The sequence below is a fragment of the Cryptomeria japonica genome, chromosome 3 (assembly GCF_030272615.1).
Source record: "Cryptomeria japonica chromosome 3, Sugi_1.0, whole genome shotgun sequence".
NCBI classification, from domain to species: Eukaryota; Viridiplantae; Streptophyta; class Pinopsida; order Cupressales; family Cupressaceae; genus Cryptomeria; species Cryptomeria japonica.
Window position 1 is genome coordinate 151,175,689 of NC_081407.1, and position 23,144 is coordinate 151,198,832.

The window sequence follows — 23,144 nt, forward strand, 5'->3', positions numbered from 1 at the left end:
GTGAGAACATTGAGAAAACTAAGTGGTTGTGATTGAATTTGTTATCGACGTTTGGAGATTGTTCTTATCCATGATTTTAGGTAAGTTCTTCCCTCTTTCCTCCATATTTTTCTTCTTTTTTTTTTCAATACTTGTATTGGGTTGTGAATTAGTGGAATTTTACATCATCCTTTTATTTTTTCCACTTGGGATTTTGCTTTCTTTCCATGTTAAAGCCCAAATTTTGAACCCCTTCTTCCTTAGGATTGGGCTAGTGGTCATTTGGGTGCGTTTGTTTTCACCCAAATGTCATCTCACCCTAAGTGTGACCTCGTTTTTAAGCAAAATATAACCACCTAGGGGATGTTAAATACCTTAAACTGTGAGAGTTGAGAAACATAACACCACAGGAGCCTAAAGATCTATGCAAGCTAAATAATTTGTGTAGCGTCCTAAAATTGCGACACTTGCAATTTCGACTGCATTTCGGTCTTCACGATGGCGACGCAACACGGAACCTGAATGGAGACCCCGAAACTTGTCCATGACATCAAAAACTGCATTTTTCCAGCACCTTGCCTGATCCCTCCTTGCACCCTGCTGTCCCGGGAGGTGGGACCAGAGCGCCCAGCGCCCTGGTCCTTCAGGACCAGGGCGCCCAGTGCCCTGGTCCCCCAGGACCATGGCGCCCAGCGCCCTGGTCCCTGGCCCTATTTTTGGGCCCGGTCTCCTATGGGGCTTCGGGTCTTTTAGTTTGCAATTTGGAAAATACTCTTTCCTTGTCGGCCCAAGGTCGGAAAAATCAGTCTATCAACCCTAATTGGCAAGTATATAAACTACATTTTCCTCTCCCATTTTAAAGAAGATGGAAAAAAGGCAGAAGCGATACTCAAACATTCAAGCATTCCTTCAAGCAATTGAGCATTCTAAGTCTCCATTCAAGGCTAAGTGTTGCATTCAAGACAAGGATTCAACCATTGAAGAGGAGATCACATACCACATACAACATACAACATATAACATACAACAACATCTACACCTTCGCATGTAAGAATACAAACATTCTTACAACAAGGTACTAGTACTTGTTTTGCATTACAATCATTTACATTTACAACATTTCTCATTTCTTGGTTAATTCCAAAACTAGGGTTTGACCTAAGGGCAAACCCCTAATCCCTAACCCCCCAATCGTCTTCGCTTTTTTATGTGTAGGTTGCAGGTACGCGGTTGTAATTGAAGATCTGGAATCCTTGTGCAGAGACGAATAGATCCCCCTTCGTTTCGCGGATTTTTCGGAGGACCGTGTGCACGCCAGGCGCCATCGTCTTGTCAACTTTTGCTCAAATTTGCAGGACAGCGTCGTCTTGACATTTTACTGCTAATTCCAGGTCCGCAACTTCATCCTATATCCCTATCTCAGTTTATAATCGAATCTTTCTCACTTTCTATGTATTCCTAGCTTAATCATTCTATCCACATTCTTTACAAAAGAGGGTAGTCTTGCTGTCTTAACCCTTGAAACTCATTTAGAATCCAATCTTGCATTGTGTGGGATTGGATCCTATGGGTTTCAACCCATCTTTTGAATGTAAAGTCTCCCCTAAGTGAAAACCGTCAATCCAAGTAACCTCCCTTCTCTCTCCTTGGAGTTGGAAGAGGGGAGAGCAACTAGGGTTCGATTTTTTCCGCTTTACATTTTGGTGAACCCGACGTGAACATCCTTTCTGATTATTCATGGTTAGATCTGAAAAATTGATTCCTTGATTACATTTCCATGTTTGATCTTTTGCAAAATTTTAGAGGTTAATTGCATAAAAACCCTAAATTTTCTTTTTGAAAATTGAACTTGTGAAATGTTTAATTATTAATGCTTGTTTTAGATCTACCCTTCTATTGCAAATTATCAATTCATATTTGTGCTTTAATTCTGAAAATTAAGTGGTTAAGTGTCAAAACCCTAATTTTTAAAACCCTCTTGATTCAACCTTTGACCGATAATTTCACTGATCAAAACATCTCCAAATCAGCTGTAACTTTGGATTCCGCAATAAAATCATAATATCTTTCATCCCTGAAAATTTGGAAAAAAGTTGCGAGGACCGTGTGCACTCCGAGCGCCATCGTCCTCGACATTTTTTTCGAAATTTCGGGAGCTAGATCTTACTGTATTTTTCTGCTAAAATCCAGAATTGTGGCTGATTTTATCAATTCTAACACTTTCAAAATTAAAGTCAAAGTTGGTCTAGGGATTGCTTGGATTAAGGCTTCTAAACATTCAAAAATTGGTGAAATTGAAATTTTGTGTCAAAATTGTGTTCTTACTATCCTAAATCTGAAAAGTGCACGTTAGAATTCATTCAAAATTTCAGTGCTTTATTCAAATTCTTGCAATTTGTGACTTTTGAAATTAAGTGCTTAATTACAACAACTTTGATTTCCGCTTTCAAAATTGAATTTTGCGTGAAATTGAGTCAACTTTTAAATTTCAAAGCCTGCATTGCTTTTGGCATTCCCTCTAAAATCATAAAATTCAAAATTTCAGTTTCCCTCTCTTTTTCAAAATTCAAATTTAGCATTTTTCGACAATCGTGGTAGGGTTCAATTTTGAGATTGCAACTTTAATTTGGCCTATCTACAGATCGTAAAATCACTCAATTTTTTCAAATTAGCTTTAAAATCATCATAACTTTCATCCCTGCAAATTTTGAAAAAAGTTGCAAGGACCGTGTGCACTCCGAGCGCCACGGTCCTTGACATTTTTTCTGAAATTTCGGGAGATTGTCGTGATTGCATTTAACAGCTTAAATCTAGGAGATTGGCTGATTTTATTGAAATTTGCTACCTCTAAATTCAAAATCTTCTCTCTCTCCCTAGTGCATGAGTTTTACAACAATAAGCCCTACTTACACTATTCCCGTTAGACGAAGCCTTAGAATTAAGTCTTTCCAAGGTTTAATTACTGAGGAGATGGAACCTAATTTGAATAGCCTTTTTAACGAGGACATGGGTAATTCCTCTAATCCTCCTAATGATGAAGAAGCTCTCCACGAGGTTTCTGTAGAACAACTTTCGAAATTGGATAATCAATTTGACGATTTTCGACAATGGATGTCTCAAGAATACCCTGATAGTCAAGCTCTTCCTTTAATTGAGGGTCTAAAACATATGCTTCAAAGTGATAAGAATGGAATTGATATGTTGCGTGGTATTGCACACATTGTGGATTCGAATGTGATGCCTATGAAGAGTTGTGCTGAAACTTTAGGTTATACACAACCTCCCACTCAAGTTAATCATTATATTCCTCTGACAACTTCTATTGCTAGCATACCTACTTTTACATCAAACATAATGACTACTTCTATACAAGACATTCCGCCTATGATTACCAGTCATGGAGGCAATCCTTCCTCTTCAATTAATCCTCTTCCTTCATTCAATCCGACTTCTTCATTCATTCCTTCAATGAGTGTCCCATCTCCACAAATGAACATGACGCAAGGGGGCAATCCATTCAACCATTCCATTCCTCCTTGTAGTGTTCCTCCTTTCCAATCCTCTCCTATGACTAACTATCATAGTGTCCCGCCACCTTACTCTTTACCTTCTTTCAATAACATAACACCTCCATCTCAATCTAACACATCTAATATGAATTCTTCGACTGAAGCAACCATTAACAATCTTGCACAAACTGTCTCTTCTTTACAGCAACAAATTGCCTCTATGAATCAATCTAAGTTTAGTGTGCCCACATTTGATGTTGCGAGCCCACTTTCTCTTGACATTATTCGAGCTATCCCTCCTAGACATGTTGAAATCCCGCATTTGGAGCTTTATAATGATAAAGGTGATCCTTTAACACATGTTAAGACTTTTCAAACAATCTGTACCGATTTTGCTTATGACCAAAGGTTGCTTGCAAAACTGTTTACTAGAACATTAAGAGACAAAGCCCTACAATGGTATTGCTCGTTGCCTTCTTATTCTATTACTTCTTTCGAACAACTTGCAAATGCTTTCATTCAACAATTTCAAAACAATATAAGTCCTAAAGTTACTTTGATTGATTTAATGCATTGTAAACAAGGTGTTAAAGAAAAAGTGACTGATTTCATTGGTAGATATAAGCATTTGTATGCTCAAATTTCTTTTCCAGTACCTGACAATGATATTCAAAGAATCTTTATTTCTAATTTACAAAAAGATATTCGAGATAAACTTCTGTTTTCTAAGTTTACTTCTTTCCAACAGTTGTGTGCAACTCTTCACAATTATCAACTGACTGTGAGTCAAATGGAACAATCACATCCTATGGCTCCGAGTGATAAGGGTGATAGCAGTCAACAACCATTTGGGAAGTTTAAACCGAACAGAGAGTCCATTAAGTTCAATGAAAACATCATCAACAACAATGTGAATGCAACATCAAGTGTGCCTCCTATTTCTAAGTTTTTCAAGAAAGAAAGAAAATATACTCCTTTGAATGAATCATTGCATAGTATTATAAATAAGTTATTGGAACAAAATGTGCTTACTCTTCCTCCTATAAGGCAAATTGATCCTGCAAAGATTAATTCGCCCTATTTTGATAACAAATCTTTTTGTCAATTTCATCGTCAACCTAGGCATGATACTGAAAAATGTTTTTCTTTAAAGGGTAAAATTCAAGATTTGATTGATAATAATACTATCTCTGTTTCAGGAGTGAATGATAAAGGCAACACATCTGTAACTCCTCCTAACCAAAATCTTCAGATTTTTACTGATCCATTACCTTCCCATACCTCTAATGCGATTGAGACTAATGATTCCTCTTTCTCATCTGATGGTCTTGTGTCTATGACTCCGAATGTGATTAACTTTGTAGAGCAGCAAGAAAACCCTAAAGAACCTTCCATCACATTTGATTCTAGTGAAACTATCAGGGCACCTGATGGTCCTTTATACATAGTTGCAAAAGTCAAGAATACACCTTGTCGTGGAGTGCTTATTGATCCTTCATGCATGGTTAATGTTATTACTGAAGAATTTCTTTTTACTTTGCAATTGAATCAAGTGATCTATGACAAAACAGATGTGATTGTGAAATTATTTGATGCATTTTCTTCTCCTGCAATTGGTTCTATTACATTATCTATTGAAGTTCATAACAAATCCCTTGATGTGAACTTTGCTATTATTCCTTCATCCGAACAATTTCGTGTGAAGCTTGGCTATCCTTGGCTATCTTCCATGAAAGCTATTGCTTCTCCTATTCATAAGTGTTTGAAATTTCCCCATAATGGTGAAGTTGTTACTGTCAATCATAGTCTCTTTAAACTAGCTGAAAGAACTTCTAGCGTTCCTATTGATTTTTTTGGCCTAAACAATTCCAATCTCTTCCTCCGCGAAGTGATCATCTTTTCAAATCTTATCAAAAGTTGAAAACAGATATGATCCTATCTCTAAGTGAACCTAGAACACCCAAACTTGATATTCCTATTGTTCTTGAGAAGGAAGTTCTTCCTTTGAAAGATAAAACTAATGTCTTTCCTCAAGAAGATTCCCAACCCATCCCTATGGATGTGACTATGTCTATGCCGAATAAACCTTCTAAAAGTAGACCTATACCTCCTCGTCATGATGGACTTGGTCTCCTTCCTAAACCAAAAATTCCTCCTTTATATGGAGCAGTTCCTCCTCCTTCCTTTTATAGAGAGAAGAGACCTTCTTCTTCTCCTATTATCCAGCATAAGAGACCACAACCTAAACACCCAAGTGATAAGGATGAGAACATTCCTCCTCCTCAATCTTCTCAACTTCCTACTAAGACTAGACGAAACCGTTCTGCACGTGAACGCCGACGAAAGCGTTGTCTTAGAGCTCAAGCAGCTGCTTCTCAAACTTTGCAATCTCCAAAAACACCTTCAACAAGCATTATTCCATTTTCTCCAAAATCTCCTAAACATAAGATGCATGATGGTCTTGATCCTATGCGAGTTAAAGATCCTATTTTTATAAATCTTGATGATGATATAGATGAAAATGTTATTCATGATGAAAAAGTTACTTCTTTTCATTCTGATAGTGAATATGAATATGTTGATGTTGATAACCATTTATCTAACGAATTTTCTAAAGCACTTATCCTAGCTCCTAGACAAGAACAACGTGGCTTGGAACATGAACATAGCCCTTGTTTGGATCTTGTGATAGCTCCATCTGCTGTGTTGGATGTTGCTCCTCTAGCGTGTTCCTTGCCTTCCCGAAACATTGATTAGCAAGATCGGGGGGTGGATGATGTGCTAGACTAGTTTCATTAGCATAGCAGACTCTCTCCTCCTCTCTTTTGTTACTTCTTCTATGTGTTATTCTCATTCTTCTATTTGTTGTCCTTAGTGTTGTCTACTTGAGGACGATGCAAAGCATTGAGATCTCTTTTGGTCTCTCTCATGTTGACTCAAAAGACACATGCGTTCCCTTCTTTTAGGTGACCTTCCTTGATTGGGGAATGAAGAACAATTATGCATACATACATATGATATACATGAATTATCATACAGCATACTGACCCTGAGGAAAGCAAAGTCACCTCGTGCTTTGTGTCTATTATCCTTGGGTTTATCTCACACTTGGGGGCTAAATCTTTGTGATAATGTGCTCCTTTCCCTTCTCATTTCTTATGTGTATCACTACCTTAAAGCAATCACCCCCGTTGAGGCATGTGCGATCGCTTTAACGTAGGGGGGCATACACCCCGTCTATCCCTTCAGGATACTTGAAAATTTCTTGGCGAACTTAGCTTTGCCTTGAAAATTCTTGGTATTTTTCTTACATGACTCATAGTGAGGGAACCTTACTACTGACAGTCATGGTTCTCCCTCGTGATCTTCCCTTTTACTTTGTCAATCGAAGTCGTAAGATCCTTAGCCCACTAGGGGCTTGGTGTATCTTGCCTCCTTGACGTGGTGAAAGTCTTTCAATGTTGTTTCCTTGTACTTTACCGGAAGTATGAGCGTACGCTTATACTCCCGCTAAAGTGGGGGCTAAATGTAGCGTCCTAAAATTGCGACACTTGCAATTTTGACTACATTTCGGTCTTCACGATGGCGACGCAACATGGAACCTGAATGGAGACCCCGAAACTTGTCCATGACATCAAAAACTGCATTTTTCCAGCACCTTGCCTGATCCCTCCTTGCACCCTGCTATCCCGAGAGGTGGGACCAGAGCGCCCAGCACCCTGGTCCCTGGCCCTATTTTTGGGCCCGGTCTCCTATGGGGCTTCGGGTCTTTTAGTTTGCAATTTGGAAAATACTCTTTCCTTGTCGGCCCAAGGTCGGAAAAATCAGTCTATCAACCCTAATTGGCAAGTATATAAACTACATTTTCCTCTCCCATTTTAAAGAAGATGGAAAAAAGGCGGAAGTGATACTCAAACATTCAAGCATTCAAGCATTCCTTCAAGCAATTGAGCATTCTAAGTCTCCATTCAAGGCTAAGTGTTGCATTCAAGACAAGGATTCAACCATTGAAGAGGAGATCACATACCACATACAACATACAACATACAACATACAACAACATCTACACCTTCGCATGTAAGAATACAAACATTCTTACAACAAGGTACTAGTACTTGTTTTGCATTACAATCATTTACATTTACAACATTTCTCATTTCTTGGTTAATTCCAAAACTAGGGTTTGACCTAAGGGCAAACCCCTAATCCCTAACCCCCCAATCGTCTTCGCTTTTCTATGTGTAGGTTGCAGGTACGCGGCTGTAATTGAAGATCTGGAATCCTTGTGCAGAGACGAATAGATCCCCCTTCGTTTCGCGGATTTTTCAGAGGACCGTGTGCACGCCGGGCGCCATCGTCCTGTCAACTTTTGCTCAAATTTGTAGGACAACGCCGTCTCGACATTTTACTGCTAATTCCAGGTCCGCAGCTTCATCCTATATCCCTATCTCAGTTTATAATCGAATCTTTCTCACTTTCTATGTATTCCTAGCTTAATCATTCTATCCACATTCTTTACAAAAGAGGGTAGCCTTGCTGTCTTAACCCTTGAAACTCATTTAGAATCCAATCTTGCATTGTGTGAGATTGGATCCTGTGGGTTTCAACCCCTCTTTTGAATGTAAAGTCTCCCCTAAGTGAAAATCGTCAATCCGAGTAACCTCCCTTCTCTCTCCCTGGAGTTGGAAGAGGGGAGAGCAACTAGGGTTCGATTTTTTCTGCTTTACAATTTGTTACAAGGAGAAGCAAGGAAGCAAATAACATAAAAGCAAAACACAGAAAATATGCTCAAAGAATGAGAGCTCAATATTCACAAAAAGTGTAATGTGATAATAATACAAGGAAAAGAAAATTAACCTCTAATAGGTCAAGAAACCCTAAAAGGGAAAACCTAGGCTTCCACATAATAATTAATAAAAGAATTAATTATTATGCACCTAATGTTAGCTTAAGTGTAAAAAGAGATAATAGGGAACTTAAAGAATTAAACAAATATTGTTTAATTAATCAAGTAAAGACCCGATTACTCTAACACCCCCCTTAAGCTAGACTTAGGGAGAAGTTAAAACCTAGAACAGCTACTGAAAGCAGGAAAGATGGGTCCCAGCAACAAGGCCTGATCAAGTACCCAAATACAATGAAATCTCTATGAAATAGAGAAAAAGGAGAAAACCCAGTGGGAAAAAACTCCTCTCTAAATAAAGATAAAAAAACATGCCGAAAGAAGAAGAAGGAAGGAAGGCCTCATAAAGACCCCCCAAGGACAACTTCCTTCACCCCAAGCATAGAGGGAAATTGAAGATAGCACAGCGATGCAAAAGGTTTCGTGAAGATGTCTGTAACCTGCTCGACAATGGGAATGTACTCCAGAACGAGAGAACCATCTTGAATCAACTGGCGGATAAAATGCATGTGAAGCTCAATGTGCTTCATCCGCTGATGCTCTACCGGGTTGCGATAAATATGAATAACACTCTGATTGTCACACCAAAAAATAGTGGGACTATCAAGAGGAAAACCAAACTCAGTCATCAACTATCAAAGCCATAAGATCTCCTGACTGGCGAGCACAACAGCTCAGTACTCAACCTTTGTAGATGATAATGCATGAGCAGTCTGCTTCTTGCAAGACCATGTGATAGGACCATAGCCAAGACAGAAAACAAAGCCAGAAGCAGACTTCCGATCAGTAACATCACCAGCCCAATTTGAGTTAGTGTAGCCAACAATGTGAGGTTTCCCTGATGTATAGTGAATGCCATGAGAAATAGAGCCCTGAATGTACCGCAAAATACGTTGGGCAGCTTGCCAATGACTCTCATGAGGATCATGGGAGAATCGAGAGACAAGGCCAACCACAAAGGAAAGATCAAGATGGGTGTGATTCAGGTACAACAAACTGCCAACCAACTGCCTTTAAAGTGTAGAATCTACTGAAGGAGTAGGACAAGTAGTAATCAAAACAACACCTGACTGAAAAGGAGTGGGAATAGGCTTGCAATCAAGCATACCAAAGCGTTGAAGCATGTTAAGAGCATACTTCTGCTAGTAAATGTAGATCTCATCAGAAGACTGAATCACCTGAAGACCAAGGAAATAGTGCATAAGACCAAGATCTGTCATCTCAAACTAGTCCATCAAGGCTCACTGAATATGTTGAATCATAGAGGATGAACTACCTGTGATGAGGAGATCATCAACATAGAGCACAAGAATCAGGATCTCACTCTCAAGAAGCTGAATATACACTATGTGATCAAAATGACTGTGGGTGAAACCAGTGGAGAGCAAGAAAGAATCCATCTTCTCATACTAAGCCCAAGGGGCCTGTTTGAGACCATACAATGAACGTTGAAGTTTGCAAACCAAAGAACTATCATGCATAACTCCCTGAGGCTGCTCCATGTAGATTTCCTCCTGTAGGTCCCCATGCAAGAAGGCACTCTTCACATCCATCTAAAAAAAGAACCATCCCCGAGAAGCTGCAAGAGATAGTACAAAGCGAATAGAGTTCATCTTGGCTACAGGGGCAAAGGTCTCGGAGTAATCAATACCCTCAACCTATGAGAAACCCTTTGCAATAAGACGTGCTTTGTACTTATCAATTGAACCATCACAACATACTTAGTGCGATACAACCAGTGGCACCTAACCATCTTTCTACCCTTAGGAAGAGGACAGAGATCCCAAGTATGATTCCTCATCAAAGAAGAATACTCCTCCTCCATAGAACAATCCCACTCAGGGTGTCCTGTAGCCTCTGAAAACTTCTGAGGAACATCTAAAATGGCATAACTCAAAAGACTAGAACCCATAGTACGAGAACGGGTGTGACGAGTATCTGAAGGATCACTGGCCATAGAACCTACTGCCTCAATAGTAAAGCGAGCCCACTTGGGAATCTGAGGTGGAGCAGGTGGAGGTGGGGATGGTGGATCATCAACACCATCATCAAAATTATCCTCAAAATAATCTTGAAGAGATGCAGTGGGAGGAGTAGGAAGATGAGTAGACACTGGAGTCAGGGTATCCACTGTGGGAAGGCGTTCATCAAACTGAACATCCCGTTGAAACGGGATCTCTTTGGAATCAGGATCAAACAACTTGTACGCCTTAACATCCTAACAGCAGCCAACAAAAATGAGGGGTCGACTCTTCCGCTCCATGACTTTCCTCTGAGCATCAAGAATAAAAGTCCATGCCTCACTACCAAACACTCAGAAAAAAGAAACATCAGGCTTGTCATGAGACCAAGCCTCCTCAGGAGTCATATGTCGAATCGCCTTGTGAGGCATCCGTTTCTGAATATAATTGGCACAATTGAATACCTCAGCCCAAAAAGACGAATCCATGGACCTAGATTGAATCATACAATTCGCCATCTCCCATAAAGTTCTGTTCTTGCACTCAGTGACACCATTATGCTTAGGGGTGTAGGGAACAGTAAACTGATGCTGCAAACCATGCTCAGTGCAAAAATCTCTGAAAGATTGATTCACATACTCCCCCCATTATCTGTACATATCCGCCGAATAGAACAACTAGACTGCTTCTCTGCAAATGTCTTGAAGATTTAAAATGAATCAAAGACATCAGATTTGTACTTAAGAAAGTACACCCATGTGCGTCTAGAGAAGTCATCGTAATAAAAGTGAGTACATACTTGGCCCCCCAAAAAGAAGGAGTGGGAAATGACATGAGATCACTGTGAACAACTCCGAGGGTGCCAAAGCACGAGGGGCTCTTCCCTTCGGAAAGGGATCTTTGTGATGCTTGCCAAGCACACAACCATGACAAACACCATCAGTGCAGAAAATCTGTGGGAGCCCAAGAACAAGTGTCTATGTACTCATCTGCTGAAGATATCTGTAATTGACATGGCCCAAGTGCTCATGCCAAAGCTTACTCACTGAATCTACATGTGCTATAAGAGACGAACCTGCACCCACAGAGGACTCAAATCCATCAAATCTGTACATACGAGATGCAGTATCAACACTCCCAGTAGACGCAACCAAATCAGAGTCATGGAGGTCCCAAATAACCACATCATGTGGTGAGAACTCAACTGTCTTACCAGAGCTAGAATGGAAAATCTAATAAATGGACAGGAGGTTTGTTGAGATGTCAGGGACAACCAGAACATCCTATAGAGTACCCCCATCCAAAGAGACAGAACCTGAACCCAAGATAGAAAGGTGAACTGAGTCAACCACTGCAATCTGTGAAGTACCACAAGAGGCAAGAGAAGTAACCAACTGTTGAGTGTGAGTCATATGGTGAGAAGCACCAAAATCTAGTATCCATGTGGACCCATAGGTCTAAGCTCAAGCAATGAGAGCATGACCTTTCCCTGTGGAAGGAGAAGACGCCTGAGGTGAGGAGATGTGATGTTGCTGCATGGCTTCCTCTAAAGCCTCTAAGTGTTTCCAATACCTGGAAACTAGATGTCCTTCCTTGCCACAAAAACTACAAGTGTTGCCTAATTTCTTCTTAGTCTTGAAGGAAGACTCACCAGACTGTGAAGATTTCCCATGTTTCGGAGGAAATGGTGGTTTAGAATCAGACTTAGGAGGAGGCTTGGAGGAATGCTTACTGCCTGCAAAATTCTTCTTTGGCTTTGATTTCTGCTTTTGCTTCTCCTTAGAGGACTAAGCAACCAATGCTTTGTTCTTTTACCTTGAGAGCATATCCAGCTGAGAAAGATGAGACTGCTCATGAGACAAACACTCACAAAAGACATCAAAGGTAGGCATGGTGAAACGAGCACCCAAGCCATCCATGGTGGAGTAGAAAGAAGAGGCAAAAAACTAAAAATGACCCCAAAGATTCGAAAGAATCAAGTGAATGCACTCTGTGTATGTCTTGATCTTGCCACATCCTTGAAGAACAGATCTGGTAGTCTTGAACTTGTTCAAAAAATCCTCAATGGTGGGAAAGGAATCAGGTGACAAGGAAACCAGCTATGCCTCAATCTGTAATGCTTGAATCTCATTAACCCTCCCGAAGAGAGACTCAAACTTCAACCACATAGCCTGAGGAGTGAGCAACTCATCAAGATGAAACAAAAGACTATCGGAGACATGCAAAGAGAGCAAACCCATAGCCTCATCCATCTTGTTTTTGTGCTGAAGAAGCTCATAAGAACACTACAATAGAGGTTGAACCTCATCCAAACAAGACCACAACCCTCATGCCTGGAGAAGCCTCGTGATGCGGGGCTTCCAGGTGTGATAGTTGTGTGAATTCAACAACTCAACTATAGGATCTGCCATGAAAACTCTGCACCTGCACCTGCTTGTTGGTTTTTTTTACGATGTGATCTTTCAAAATAGACAGAAGATGCAGAAGGGTTTGTTTGTTTTGAGAGTTTCGATGTTCTTTATTTATGATATAAATGACAGAAAGCAAGAAAAAAAAAACACCCCCCACAATAGATAAGCCCAAACCCTAGTACATACTGATGAGAAGGAAGTAGTGCATAAGAAAAAAAACTTCAAACTGAAATATCATGTACTTGATGAGAATTATGAGAAACAAGATCACATATTTGAATAGAGCATGCTGAGAGATTTCGAATGCCTATTCGTTTTCAAAAAACGGAGTTTGTTTGCCCATTCTACGGCCTCGGAAGTACAGAAAAGAGTCCCGACTTTGGCTGAAAAAAGTACAATCAAACAGAAAAATCAAGTGAAAATTCCAACACCATGAGGTCCAGCTTAGAACCAGCTTTCCAACACCTATTTGTTTTTGAAAAAAAAACATTGTATGCTCAAGATATGGCCAAAAAACGAACCCCCCCCTTAAAAAGACAAGAGGGTGGAGGTCTGGTGGCAAGGGCCTGATAGTGGTGGCACTTGGGCAGCACTCTAGGGAGGAGCGACAGAGGGGCAAAGAGGGAGTGGCAGCGGCAGGAGAAAGCAAGGTGACCGGCGGCAGAGAGGAGGGCTCCAGCAGGCAGCGACGATGGTGGGCAGCAATGGCGGCGGAGAGGAGGGCTCTGGTTGTTGGCAGCAGTGGTTGCAGGGAGAGCAGGCGTTGGCGGCGGGAAGGGGAAGCCAGTGACGGGGCAGCAATCGACGGGGGCTAGAGGGTCGGTGAGGGTCCGACACTAACAGGTCCAGTTGGTCGGACTGACAGTCGTCAGCCGGATTGTCAGGGGTATGGAGTACCCTCCGAACCCTACAAACAATGACTTTTTCAAAAAAAAAATCTTTCTTCGCCTTTGCAAAAAACTTTTATTTTTTATTTTTTATTTTTTTCTCAAAAAATAAAAAATTCAGCCTGCATGCCATAAAAAGGCGAAAATTATTCTTTTTAAAAAAAAAATTCTCAAACTACGTGCCAGGGTCGTACGACCTGGTACTGAAGAAAAATTACCCCCCAGATGCTCATGAGTTAAAACTAGGCAAGTTTTATATGACTATATGGGTTTTGGGGCCTTCTGAGTATAATGGTGAGGTTCGTTTAGGCCTTAAGTGCTCAGAAAAAGGCCTATCCCTAACTACATAAACAAAAACTTCCTAAAACCCCAGATCTGCTTCCAATGCAAAAATTCTCAAAACAAGAACAAATAGCTGCAGATCTGAAGCTCTGATACCATGTGAGAGCTGAGAAACACAACACCACAGGAGCCTAAAGATCTCTGCATGCTAAATAATCTGTTACAAGGAGAAGCAAGGAAGCAAATAACAGAAAAGCAAAACACAAAAAATATGCTCAAAAGAATGAGAGCTCAATATTCACAAAATGTGTAATGTGATAATGATACAAGGAAAAAAAATTAACCTCTAATAGGTCAAGAAACCCTAAAAGGGAAAACCTAGGCTTGCACGTAATAATTTATTAACCTAATGTTAGCTTAAGTGTAAAAAGAGATAATAGGGAACTTAAAGAATTAAACAAATATTGTTTAATTAATCAAGTAAAGACCCGATTACTCTAACATAAACATTGTAAGAAAGCTCGAACTCAACTAAATTCACATGAAATATCACATTAGGATTTGGGATCCGAGATGATAATGTGATATGTAGGGTTTACAAATTTAAAGTCAAGAATAATAGGTTGATTTTTTTCTAAATTTACAAGAATAATAGGCTGATTTTTTGTGAAAGTAATTTGTGATTATTTTGACATTTTTTTTTTATGATTATTGTTCATTTTGTCAATCTTGGCTAGTTGATGGTGATAAACATGTATCTATTTATTTCTTTAATACAAAATTTTTGTCTTACAGACCTGACATAATGACAAAAGAGAAAGAAATTATGAAGTTATAGTTCAAAGTATATAATCCACCCTCAAAGTTGGTCTCACCCTATGATAAAAAAACTGGGACATATTGATATGAAAGAGTTCTTGAAGAGAATGAGAAATGAATAAAACAAAATACCCTAGGCTATGGAAATACTAGAATAGATGAATGTATATTGATGTATAGAAAGATTACATCCTAGCCTTGCTAAGAATGAAGTCTATAAATTAGGAATCAATGCTTCAAATAGTAGTGGTGGATAGACAAAATCAAAACAAACCTAAAGAGTGACTCAATACCACAAAGATGGTTTTATCAACTCTAAAGAAATGTAAAGATAAGCTCATATAGAGTCATGACTCATCTAACAATGTTTTGTTGAGAGTAGAGGACTTCATTGGGGCTTATCATTCAATGTTTTGAAATCTACCAAATAAATTTAGAACACTACTAAAACTAGAACCTTCTCCAGTTTTGGATACACTACTAATTTTCGGAAACTACAATTAAATTTGCTTGATCTACCAAATAGGTTGTGAACTTGGGCAGTAGTTGTGCAAGGGGTTTTTATTTTTTTTTCCCAAATTCTTTTGTTGGTTTTTTAATAATGTAAGTTGGAGGATAGCCATATGGGTCATACCTTACACCCCTTTAAAGAGGGTCAAACTCTCTTAAGGGGGTCACAACAAAAATGGATTTGTAGACCCTTGAGGGTTGAAACCCCCTTTGATGGGGGTATTGGAGGGCACCCTTTATATAGGGCCCAACAAGTCATATGCAAGGTACTTGTCAACAACCCTATAATTTTTTTATCTTTTAAAAACAATTTTATAGAAAAAATTGCAAGTATAATTTTTTATTTTTAGTTATTTTATTTGCAAAAAAAAAAAAAAAAATTAATAATAAAAGTTATTCCATTTAAGGGTTGGGTCATATGACCCAACAACGAAAAAAATGCTTTATTGAGTAACTTTCTCCAAAATCAATGAATTGATAGTTGATCTCTAGGTTCTTGGGCCTTTTGGATGTAATAACAGGGTTAGATTTGATCCAAAATTGTAGCTACCTTATGGATATGACAATCACCTCCCAACTTCAAACCCTTGTAAATTTGGCCCAACATGTCCAATTTGAACAAATCAGAATATTAAGCTGACTTTCTTCGATACTTTTTTTTTTTATTTAGATAAGTGCTAACAAGAGGGGTTAGCTCCCTTACATCGCAAAGCAGATAACTCTAGCTCCCAAGCTTCATCAATCTCATTGGTCTTCCTTTCTTTTTCTGCTCTTCTGCGTTCCCTGTCCGATTTCTCCTTCTCCGGATCATCCGACTCCTCCTTTGTCCATCCATAGCAAGAAGAAACCATCGAATATCTGAACGTAGACCTCCTTGGGCCCTAACACATCTACTAACGGGCATAGCACAGCTTCATACACGACTCCATCCCACCAGTGTCTCTTCCCTCCAAGTATCCCAACCACCAGTCTTCATATCTATCCAAAAACACATTCGTCTGTGTTGAAGAGACATCTACATTGCCTCTGTATGTCTTCATCCCTGCCTAAACAGCTCATTCCAAAGTGATGCATCATTTCCACCTTCAATTGTTGGTAACTCGGCCTCTATTTCCACAAATTAACCAGCCAGCGCACTTTAAATCCTACATCCCATCGTAATGGTCACGGATCACAGCTTCCTCTGCCAAATCGTGCCAAACGTGATCCATTACCACTTGAAACTTCCACATCTCCTTATGTTAGCAAGCCCATGAGCGGTACTCTCACATCGATTAACAATTCCCTAGGAACAAGACACAAAAAAACGTTGTCCGAGAAGATATTGGAGAAATATCTGAACTTCGCAGCTTTGTGCCTCCAAAATTGAAATTTCAACTCCCCTTAGCAATGCCAAGTCGGAACAATCTGAAAATTATATTTTGAAATATCTGTTAAAACTGCAGACCAAATCCCCGCCTATCCTATCCCTGTCCTCATGTTAATCATTTCTGGAGCAGCATCATCATTCAATATTATGCATAACTCTTCCCAACCTGGCTCTGATAAATAAACCTCTGTCTTAATATCCTCACGTACTCCCTTGTTGGCCAGGAAGTCCGCACCTTTATTTGCCTCTCTAAAAATATGCTCTAATCTGAACTCCGGAATACTCTTAAGTAGATCAATTATAATTTTGACATGACTTCTGAGCTTCCAATTTGGTGTATCCTCCTTCGTGATTGCATTGATGATGATCTGGGAGTCCCCTTCAATGATAATTGGGAACAACTTTCCTCTTATACACAATCTCAGTCCTTTTTCTAATGCTAAAATTTCTGCCTCATTATTCGTAGCTACTCCTAGACCACCATAACAGCCTGCCACCATATCCCCTCTGCTATTTCTAACAATGCATCCAAACCCTGCCTCACCTGGATTTCCTTTAGCTGCCCCATCGAAATTTAGCTTGAACTGGCCTTCTTCCAGGGTCTTCCATTGAGCCTCATTTGCTCTATTCTTCTGATTATTAATAACCACCCCAGGGGACCTTAAATTGCCCCACATCTCTTGAACCTCTTTATCCCAACTCGAAATAAAGCCAACTTTCCTCTGTTCAGCTTTCCTACCTGCAATCTCAGCAATTCCCTCACTAATTTTCTGAACAATCTTACTAGTATCTAGTTCTTTCTCACAAAAGATTCTCCGGTTCCGTTCTTTCCATAACTGCCACACCACCATTGAGGGGGAAATCAACCATAAAGATCCCCAAAGTGACTTCTGATTTATGACTGGCCACCTACCTATGAATAGGTTAAAGTTCTCATCATACACCGAATTCCAGCCTAATTTGAATTTCACCCAATTCCAGCAAGCTCTCGCTACTTGACACTCGTACAGTAAGTGATTAGTTGTCTCCTCCGCCATTTTACACATGACACATACACTGGGACCATATATGCCATAAGTCTTCAACCTCTCTCCTGTTAATATTCTTCCATGATAAGCTGTCCACAAGAAGGCACCAGCTCTTGGTGCAACCATCTTGTCCCAACAAACTCGAAATGGCCATTCAGTGACTTCCTGCATAATGTGCATGGTTTGATACCCCAGGTTTACTTTGTATTCTCCTAACTTCGCTGCACACCATATAATTTCATCCTCCTCCCTATTTAGGACAATTCTTCTTGATTCTAAGATCTCTCTTACTTTCTCCCTATTGTCCAAACTGATATAATCCTTATTCGGTATTTTCCATCTGAAAAGACCACTTCCTAAAGGGAATTCCTCAATGTAGTCTACCACAAATTCCCCACACTCTCTTTCTGCCAGGTGGATCCATTCCTGTGCTCCCAGTACCTTGATGACTTCCACATGACCGTTCCATGAGTCGTGCCAAAATCTCGCTTTTCGACCATTCCCAATTTTCCATGAGATATGATTGGTGATGATGTGTCTACTTTCCTTCATAAATTTCCAGGTTGCCGATCCATTAATCAGTGAATCAGCAGTAAGAATTCTCATGGGATCATCATTATCCAAATATTTCTTCTGCATTATCTGGCACCACTGTTTCTCAGGCGACCTGTACATTTTCCATATGAGCTTCGCCCCCAAAGCTAGATTCTGATGTTCTAATCTTCTTAACCCTACTCCTCCATTTGTCTTGGATTTGCAAGCGACATTCCAATGAATCAGCAGGATCTTTTTGTTGTCCATAACTCCTTCCCAAAGAAATTTTTTAAGAAAACTCTCTAAAGCATTTATCGCCTTCGCTGACAACTTAAAGCAAGACATTGCATAGATAGGCATAGCAGAAAGAACAGATTTGATGAGTAATATTCTACCAGGCAATGCCAGCCATTTATTTTTCCATAACTCCGTCCTTTTCCTGCATTTGGAAATGAGATCTTCCCAAAGAACAGGTTTGGATGCACCAGTGAACATAGGAACCCCTAAATAAGTTGACGGCAGACATCCTACTTCCCATTTCAGTATTGATCTTATCCTTTGTTGAACTATCCTCTTAGTGTTAAAAAAGAAAACCACCGATTTACTGTCATTTATTGTCTGACCTGCTGCCTTGGCGTACAATCCCATAGTTTTCTTAATAACCTCAGCTTCCAGTACATTTGCCTCCCCAAATAGCATCGTGTCATCGGCAAATTGAGAATGCGTGCAAGCCTCCAAATCTTCATGAAAGATCAATCCTTTCCATAACTTGATATCCCTCTGTCTTTGAACATATCTGCTTAACGAATCTGCCATTAGGACAAAAAGGGATGGGGAAATGGGATCCCCTTGTCTCAAACCATTACTGCTTCCAAAGAAACCATACAGGGAGCCATTCATTGCAATAGAGAAATGAACCGTACTTATACATAGCTCTATAATTTTAATCCAATTCTTATCAAACCCAAATTTCCCTAAAACTTTGAGAAGAAATTGCCAGCAAACCTTGTCATATGCCTTAGTAAAGTCCAGTTTGATCACCATAGCTCGCCTTCTTTCCGTGACTATGGTATGTAATGCTTCTGCTGTCAATATGATGCTGTCCGCTATCTCCCGTCCCGGCGTGAAACCATTCTGTTCCCTTGAGATAAGTTTTGGCAATAATATCTTCAATCTGTTTGCCAAAGCTTTAGTTAAGATTTTGTAAATAGAATTGCATAGCGTGATTGGTCTATAATCACCTAGGTGCTTTCCCCCAACTCTCTTAGGAATCATTATTAAGATTGTGTTATTAATTTCTTTAACGAACTTCCCTTTCTTTCTGACATCCTCAAGAACATTGTGAATATCATCTTTCACAAACTCCCAACAAACTTGAAAAAACCTAGCCGAGAATCCATCCGGCCCTGGAGCTTTATCCGGATGAAGTCCAAACACCGCCGACTTCACATCCTCCATCGAGAAGGGAGCCATCAGCATAATGTTGTCCGACCCCGAGACAAGGTTGGGGATATTCACCAACAAATCTTCCACAACCTCAACATCTTCCTCCATATTGGCATTCAGTAGACTTTGGAAATAGTTAACTGCCTCTTTCCCAATAATGCCACTATCAGAAAGCACATTCCCATTGCTGTCCTCTATCTCCGAAATCTGATTAGAGATCCGCCTTGCCTTAACTGAGGCATGGAAAAATTTTGTGTTCTTGTCTCCTTCTCGAATCCACAGTTCTCTAGCCTTATCTCTCCAATAAATCTCTTCCCTTGCTAATATCTCATTTAATGAGTTCTTCAGCCTTTTTTCTTCTTCAAATTCGATACTAGTCATTCCTTTCTCCATGACAATCAAATTCAGCTTCTCTAGCTCCTTCCCAATCTTATCTTTTTCTTCGAAAATATTCTTGAAGACATCTCTATTCCATATTTTCAATTTGTTCTTAACAAACAACAATTTCTTAACAAAACAAAAACTGGGAGTACCTTGAATATGTTTGCACTCCATCCACCATTGCTCCAGTTGGCTCTTGAGAGATTTCTCCCTCCACCACATGTTCTGAAATTTGAAATAGCCACCTCCCCCTTGTGTTGCAGTCCCAATGTCCATCTGCAAAGGGTAATGATCTGAAGTGCTGATAGGGAGAGTACTGGCAATGGTAGGTATCCCTTCCAGAATCCATCCTTCCCCCACCAAAAACCTGTCCAGCCGCTCTGCAATGTTGGAGAACCCCTGCCTTCTATTGGTCCACGTGAACCATCCTTCCACTGGAATACAATCCGTTGCTTCAATCCTACCCACAAAATTTCTGAATTCCAGCATCTCCTTACTGATCCTATTACTTCCCCCTCTTTTCTCTGTTAGATCCAAAATGGCGTTGAAATCTCCCCCAACAATAAATTTCTTGTCAGTGCATTTTAAAATGCTATCTTCCAGCTCACCCCAAAGTTTGGTTTTTTCATCTGAACCAGTTGGTCCATACACATTCCAAATCCGCACTCCATATTTCCTGTCTCTATTATGTGCCATGCAGGTCATCCAATTCTTGTTCTCACTAACCTCTGTAATCAGAACCTTATCAGGGTTCCACACTATCCCCAAACCTCCAGAATTGCCTTCAGCCATTTGGAAGCGTCCTTCCCACCTCTTACAATATCTGACAAACCTCTCCCCTTCCTCACAACTGAGCTTAGTTTCCTGTAGCATAATGATGTCACACGATGTATTACTAAGATGATGCTTCACCATCCTACGTTTGTCAGGGGCCCCTAGTCCCCTGACATTCCAGCTTAAAATCTTCATTGCTTCCCAAGAGGGTTGATCCCCCCCTTGGTACTCTTCCTCCTTAAAAATTCAGACACACTTAAGAGTCCTTTCTCTTCGGCTTCTTCTTCTCTCTTTTTCCTATTGGACTTCCTTCCAACAGTGCCTCTTCCAGTCCTATGTCCACAGGTTGTAGTTTGTTTGATTGTTCTGATGTCACAGATGTCCATTTCATCCTCTTCTTCCTCTGCCTCTGTCTCCCACTCTTCCTCAATGTGACTATCATTATCTGATAAATTGACCTTGGTTGCATCCTCCGCTTCCCTACAATTTTGTTTATCCTGCATCGTCTTACCCTCATCTCCAGTTTGTTGTATTATTTTCGGGTCCTTTTTCTTTAAGATCTCCTCATTTGCTGCCTTGACTGAAGACGTCTTTATTATTTCCTCTTCTTTCTGCCCTTTCTTGTCTTTCGTTCCTCTGGATTGCGTGGTCTCTGCGCCTATAGGTTTCCACATTGTCTGCGTTTTTTTTTTTGTGCTCTTGCAGTTCCTCGACGAGTGATCCCGTTTTCCACATTCCAGACAAAAGTATTTATCTTCTTCTATCTCCATTGTTTGAATCCATCCCTGTCCCTGCGCTACGAGTCTGACTTCTGAAGGTATTTTCCTCACAGCCACAATGAAAATCCTGGCATACAGGTATGAGTCGCCTTCCGCGATTTCTCTGTCAATTTCGAGCAGGGTACCCAACGATCAACCAATTTTACAAAGAGCCTCCTCCGTCCAATATTCCATTGGTAAGTAGTTTAATCTGACCCAGAGGGGCTTGTCATAAGCAAAAGTCTTCAAAGGGTTGAAGTTTCGATGCCATAGTTGAATGTACAGAGGGACTGATCCCAAACTCCATAATCCGCCCTCTAATACTTTCTGTCTTTCCTCCTCCGTTGCAAAGATAACAATGAAGAAGCCACGCGATAAAAACTTGGTGATCTGAGGAGTGTCCCAATTTTCTTTTATCCATTCCTGAATCTTCTTCCTTTTGAATCTCGGTCCAACAAATTTGCAGATAATGGCGAGATCCTTCAAACATTCCAGGTCCTCCTCGATTTCTTCTGACACATCTATTGTGAAAATTTTTGAAGATTGCCCCACATCTACATAACTATCCTTCTGCCTTTCTGTGTTCTCCACTCCTTCCCTTGTCTCCCTCCCATGCTGAATCCCAACCTGCAACTCCTCGCGCAGCACCTTCCCGCTCTCCATGAGTGTTTTTAAAAATCACACAAAACTTTATTTTCTTCGATACTTTGAACATAATGGCAAGCTCATATTTATATTAGCATAATATATCATAAATCTGCAATACAAAATTGCAAAGAAGAACCCCCTAAACTCGAGTATTTTTATTTTTAATTTTTTTTAGGTCGTCATTTAATACAAGAAAAGAGCATACTCAAATTTTCAAGATCTACCAAAATCTCTCAAAAGACTAACCAAAGACACCCAACATGCTCTAGAGATAGCCACCCAAGATATCTAGAGACCTAATGAATAACTAAATGAAAGGAGAAGATCAAAATGACAAGAATAAACTATTTTCCTCTCAGTAAATTCAAATGGAATATACATATGGATTCAATTTAGATTACAAAGAGACCCCCTTGATTAGATAAACCAATGTGAGACTCAAGACTATATAAGATTATGACAAGTTCTAAATAGATTAAAACATGAAAGATAAAAGTGATGAGTGTCCTACATGTACCCTGGTAAAACTTAAGTAATAAGGTGTGAAAAGGACATAATAGTACTAATTAGGTATTACCCTAGGAGAAATTTTTGTAAGGATGTTGGGGGTGAGATTGATGCGAACTGGTTAGAAGCAAGGATAGTTGTCAAGGGTGAAATGCAGAAATTACTTCCTGAAAAGGAAGTGAAATACTTAGTGGTCAAATCAGATGACCTCAAAGCTAAAATTATCTTTGAGTCATCCAGAATGGGCACTTATTTTCTACAAACCACAGAAGATTTAAGCTCTTCAAATGGATTAGACGATGAGAATCTATCAACTGATGACTTTGTGTTATTTTCCTCTTTTGGTGAGACTTCGAGTTCACAACCTACTAATTCAAATGGTGGTAATCAGGTATGGTTTATGGAATTTGATGGTAGTTGTACTTCTAATTGTTCCGG